Genomic DNA, 6,000 nt, shown 5'->3' with positions numbered 1-6,000 from the left:
TTGGAACCGAGGACGGTGAGACTCTGTCTCACGTACTTTGGACGTATTATCAGGAGGGACCACTCCCTGAAGAAGGACATCATGTTTGGTAAAGTAGAGGGTCAGCACAAAAGAGGAAGACCCTCAACAAGATGAATTGACAAAGTGACTTCAACAGTGGGCTCAAACATAGCAATGATCGTAAGGATGGCACAGGACCAGGCAGTGTTTTATTCTGTTGTACGTAGGGTCGCTATGAGTCTGAACTGACTTGACAGCACCTAACAACAACAATAGTAGTTACCTTATCAACCTCCTTCAAACAAAATTGCAAATGTAATAACGAGTTAAAATTTATTCTTACATCAAAACAAGGGAGAGGAGACTTAATTTCCAGTTAGTCAAGAAGATTTATATCTGTTGAATTTCCAGTAATAGTGAGATTTCAATCATGATGCATTATGTGTTGCTTTCAGACCTTTGTCATACAGGCAGCAGCCAAGAATTAGACCTAAAGGATGAAGTTAAACTGCTTGACTCCTTCCTCTTAGTCCTCAGGCTGCTTAGCGCAGGCTTGCCCTCAGCTGTACCCAGCCCAGGCTTCTTGCAGATACTGAGATCTTTTCCTGGGCCACTACTGGTACTTTCTTCTATTACTAGATTTCAGAATAAATCCTAGTTTGTAATTTTATCTTTAAAAGTTTCTTCTGATAGGAGTTCCCTTGAGATTGTTTTGGAGCCCTGGTGGTGCAGTGGTTAAGAGCTATGACTGCTAACCAAAAAGTCAGCAGTTTGAATCCACCAGCTGCTCCTTGGAAACCCTATGGGGCAGTTCTGCTCTGTCCTCTGGGGTCGCCATGAGTCACAATCAACTCGAGGGCAACAGGTTTGGTTTGGTTTGGTTTTGAGACTGCTTTAAGGGAGAAAGATAAATAAGGAAGACCTTCTATAGCCCCTTTCCTGGCCATTGTTATTCTGATACCGTTGAGTATAGTAGCTTATCTCTTACTCTGCCAGCTGTTCTTTTTTCTCCTTCCTTGGCCTTTGACCTTGTTAGATCGCACACTCTTTAACTACATTTAAACCACCGTATCTTCCCCCTCCCTCCCCTCCTCTGATAAACTCTCAGTGGCCCTGTATACTGAGTACAGCCAGATACCTTCATATTGCCCACTCTGGAGGGCTTCTCAGGGAGGCCATATCAGGGCAAATCCTGGAGGTGTTATGCAGAGGGGAAGGCGACTAGAAAGTGGTGTCATGTTTCTCCTGCATGTGTGGGCTGGGAGGCTCAGGTAGAGCACAGTGTGGGCAGCAGAGGGTGCAGGTCAGCAGGTAGAGCAGGCATACCTGGCAAAAGATGACTGGTGCAACTCCTGTGGGCAGTTCCCGTCCAGTCTCCGATTCCGTAGGCAGCACTGCAGAACTCAAGAGACACCCCAGGCACAATGGGCTCTGGTACGGAAGGAAATATTAGAGGATAGGCAGTTCTCTACCCCCTGCCAAGAAAAAGTATATGTATGTCTATATATAAGGCTGTACACACAACTATACATGCATATCTGTGGGGTTATTACTCTCACTGTCCAGGTAGTAGTGATACATTTTCTTATCTTTCCAAAGACATGCTACAAGGTGAGCTCCGTCCAACTCCCTTTCCTGTTAGGAGCCAGCATTACCAGTGAGAAAGAAAAAGGCGTTCTAGTTGTAGATGTTGCAGGCCGGTGCTCTAATGCTGAACCAACCCTGCAGCTGTAAACGTAGGGAAAACTAAACAGTCCTGCCCATAATTGGGAAGAGAAGCAGGAGAGAGTATAGTCTGAGTTATCACCTTAGAGTTGATGTGAGCAGAGGAGGAGTGTCATCTGTGATACACACAAGCGCTCACACACACTCTACCAATGCCCCTGACTTCTCCAGATGGCACCCACCCTGTTATCATCACTGTGTTCAGTCAGGGAGAGGTTAAGGTTTTTGCCTGGGAGACTGCAAATGATCAACTTAGTTTAAACCTGGGTTGCAATTTACTAGGTCTTGAAATCAATTTAGTGGATTCTAACCAGAATAGAAAATAGTGCATCACATATAATAATGCTGGGTTTCATGTGAAACTTGTTTTATGTATGTATGTCAGTACTGACAATGTAAAATACAGTTTTACTGTGGGTAGCTGTCAGAAACATTTGAAAAATTTTGCCTTAGTCTGTAGTAAATTGTTAAATACTTACTGCAGGTAAGAAAGAAAAGTACATGTCCATTCCCGTATCTTTTATCTCAACCCCTGATCATCACATTTGCCCTGATGGGGCTGGAATTTGCTGTTCTCTGTACTTAACACAAGGAGCCCTGGTGGTGCAGTGGTTAAGTCCTCAACTGCTAACCAAAAGGTCTGTGGTTTAAACCCACCAGCCACTCCGCGGGAGAAGGATGTGTCTGTCTGCTTCCATAAAGATTTAAAGCCTTAATAAAATATTATATATTCAAAAAAAAAAAAAAGATTTGAAGCCTTGGAAACCATAGGGGATAGTTCTGTCCTGTCCTGTGGGATCGCTGTGAGTCAGAATCCACTTGATGGCAGCGGGTTTGGTTTTTGGTTTGGTACTTAATGCACACTTCCCCCGGATATCTACATGGATCCTTCCGTCACCATCTTCAGAACTCTGTTGAAACTCTGTTCAAATGTCAACTCCTCTATCTCTTTAAAATAGCACTCTTCTCCCTCTCCCCTTCCACTTATTCCCCTTTCCAGCCTGATTTTTCACCATAGCAAGTATCACCATCTCACATAATCTTGTTATTGTCTACTCCCCTCCCCGACTAGAGTGTAGACGCTGAAGGACAGCAGATCTTTGTTTTGTTCACTCTTGTTATCCCCCAACATCTAAAATAGTGTCTGGCATGTATTAGCCTCAATGTACGTTTGTTGAATGAGTGTGTGGAGGATGAGCACACGCAGTGAGCGCACAGTGGTAAACTAAGATGATTCAGAGATCGGTAGGGCCAAAAGGTGAGGACATCTGGACCTAAACAGTAAGCAAGAGTTGTTTAATTAGTAGAGATCCTTGTATTGAATATGGAGATGTACCTGCTGTCTGGCAGCCTTCAGTATAGACCATAGCCCTCTGGGTGTGAAGAGTTTGGAGACAACTGGTATCCAAGGGAAATGCGGAGTTGCGGGGGGCGGGGGGGTACTTGTCAGTCGCTGGAAGTAAACAGGTAATTCTTCTGCTATTCTCCTACTAACAACCCTCCAGACAGACTGGGCTGCAGTGCCCACACCTACCCTGTATATGACCTCTCCAGAGGTCCCCTGGATAAAAGGACCAAGAGATAGCTTCCTGGGTGCTTGATTTTACCTACCAAGCAGGTCTAGTATCCACCTGAGTGGCCCAAGATAAAAAATATACATGTTCCTTTCTCCCTCCCAAGCTCTTCTAGTCTCAGAGACTAGAAAACCAACCCTAGAAAGCGGAGCATATCTGCTGCTCTCCTGTCCCAAAGGTCTGGGTCATCCACCTTGGCTAGAACTCTCCTACCTGTCTAATCCTGGGGCTCTGCCAGGGCTCTTTGGAAGCAGAGAATAAAATCAGGTCCTTTTTCTTTTCTCCTGCAATACTTACTGCTTTGCCTCTCTTATCTCTCAGCCTCATATTTTCTACCCATTCTCCTTTTTCCCCCTAACTCCAGCCACTTAGCAGCAATTGCTGCCATTTGGCCAGACCCAGGGATAGAAAATGGCCTTAATTGTTGTTGCTTTGGAAATGTAAAGTCTTGAGTGGTGTCAGGGACTAGGTAGCAAGACTGGGCCATTAGGAAGAGCGGGCTCAGTGCTGGTATATTTAAAGGGCAATAACCCAGATTGCCTGAGAATCTGTCTCTAACACACAATTTTTTTCTGGTTGAGTTTATTGAGAGAGAATTTACATACAGTAAAATCCGTCCTTTTTAGTGTACAGTTCTGTGAGTTTTAATAGTTGCATATACTTATGTAATCACCATCACAAGATACAGAACATTTCTGTCACCACCACCCCCTCTTATCTTCCCCTTTGCTTTTATCTCCTCCCTCCTCCCCCAACTCCTGGCAGCCACTGATCTGTTTTCTGGCCCTATAGTTTAAGTTGGCAACTAACTCATGAGCGGGTCAGATAAAACATCTGGAAGGTTAAATTCAGCCCACCTGCCAATTTGCTCTTCTGGTTTAGGCTATTATAAAATACTGAAAGCTTTAACTATGTTCCCTGCCAATCCCTGAGGCAAGGACACCCAAAGGCTGGCTTACCTGCTTGAAATGGAGGATGAAGGGAAAGACAAGGAGACTAAGCATAATTTAGTTGAGTAAGTCACCTGTCCCCCTAAAGTTTGTCGAGTGCTTACTATATGCCAGGTATATACTTTGAGAGACAACTGTTGGCCCCGTTTTTCAGAGACAGACATGAGATTTGAAAAGGTTAAGCAGTATAACCAAGAGCACAGACTCTGGAGCCAGACAGCCTGATTTTGCATCCTGGTTTCTTGACTAACGAGCTCTCTGAACTTGGTCAAGTTACTTAACCTCTCAGTGCCTCAGTTTTCTCATCTATAAAATAGGCATAATAATAGTACCTACTTCTTGGGTTGTTGTGAGGCTTAAATGAGTGACTAGATGTAAAGAGTTTAGTACCTGGCACAGAGTGGGTTCTCAAAATTAGCTATTATAATCTGCTGAATCCCCAATACTGTACTAGACTCTTGGGATATACTGGGATGTATTCCATACCCTCAATGAACTTGAACAATTAAGAATGATACCTGTGAAATAATGGTGACCAACTCAGATTAAGGAATTGCATACTAAATTACATAGTATATACTGTTATTATATAAAAAGAGATGCAATCCATGATTACTTTAAGCCTGATGAAAGATCTCAGTGGATTTCTGCTGCCTTCCCACAATTGTGGAAAACACCATTCTTTTAATATTAAATAAGCATATATCCAGTGAGGAGTCAAGGGCTTGCCCTCACCTCCAGCCTGGCCACCCTTAAGGGATGGAAGAAAACCAGTATTTATTGAGAGTACAAAGTGCCAGGTTCTATGCTTTTCAATCATGTATTACCCATTTATTCAGCATTAATATCTGGCACTGTGCTAAGCACTAGGGATTAAAGACTAAATCTGGGAAGGGTTCTCGTCCTTAGGGAGTTATCAGACATGTTAAAAAAGGAGAGAACAATAGTCTTACTGATACGTGGTAAATATTTGTAAAGGAGACCCAGAGGAAAAGCATTAAATTCTACTTAGAGTGAGATGGAGCACAAGGGGAAGCTTTTGATGAGAGCTGATACTGTGAGCTGCCTTGAATGTTGAGAAGGTCTTCATGGGGCTGACTGCAGGCAGGCACGTCGGGTATGCTGAGAAGAAAGCCAGGTGAGAATTTAGCTAAGTGCTAAGAAGTCTGGACTTTATCTTGTGGCTCTTGATGTATCGTTACAACCCCCGAGAGGATTTAAAAAGAAAAAACACCTCTAAAGTTTAGGTTGAAGAAGTAAAACAGCTCACAATCATAAAGTGGTGGGACCAGGATTAGAGGTCTGTTGGAATACAAAACCTGTGCTTTCTGGACTCCAGTCCTCAGCTTCCCACACTACCAGTTCAGTAATCCAAAAGACAGGTCCTGTTGCCCAGCGATCACCTCCTCTGAGCCAGTGCCCAGACAAGTTCAAGACCCCCTGCTCAGGTCTATAACCTCTGCCTCCTAGGAACCCGCAGAGGATCTTCCCACTCCCACCCTGACCTCTGCTGCTCTCCCACCACACCCTACAAGCATTCCATGGCACCCACAGCCACAGTGAACAAAGTTCTGCCAGACAGCCAGCTCTCAACTTCAGAGCCCTTCACCATTGCTGTTGGCCATCCACTCTACCTGAAATACCCTCACCCCATCCTCCCCCCACCATAAACCTAGTTAACTCTAAATTATACTTTCAGACTCAGCTCAAATGTCACTTTGTCCCAGAAGCCTTCCACAACACTATTTCCT

Source organism: Trichechus manatus, unplaced genomic scaffold (genome assembly GCF_000243295.1).
Source record: "Trichechus manatus latirostris isolate Lorelei unplaced genomic scaffold, TriManLat1.0 scaffold00109, whole genome shotgun sequence".
NCBI lineage: Eukaryota > Metazoa > Chordata > Mammalia > Sirenia > Trichechidae > Trichechus > Trichechus manatus.
This window is presented reverse-complemented; position numbering follows the sequence as displayed.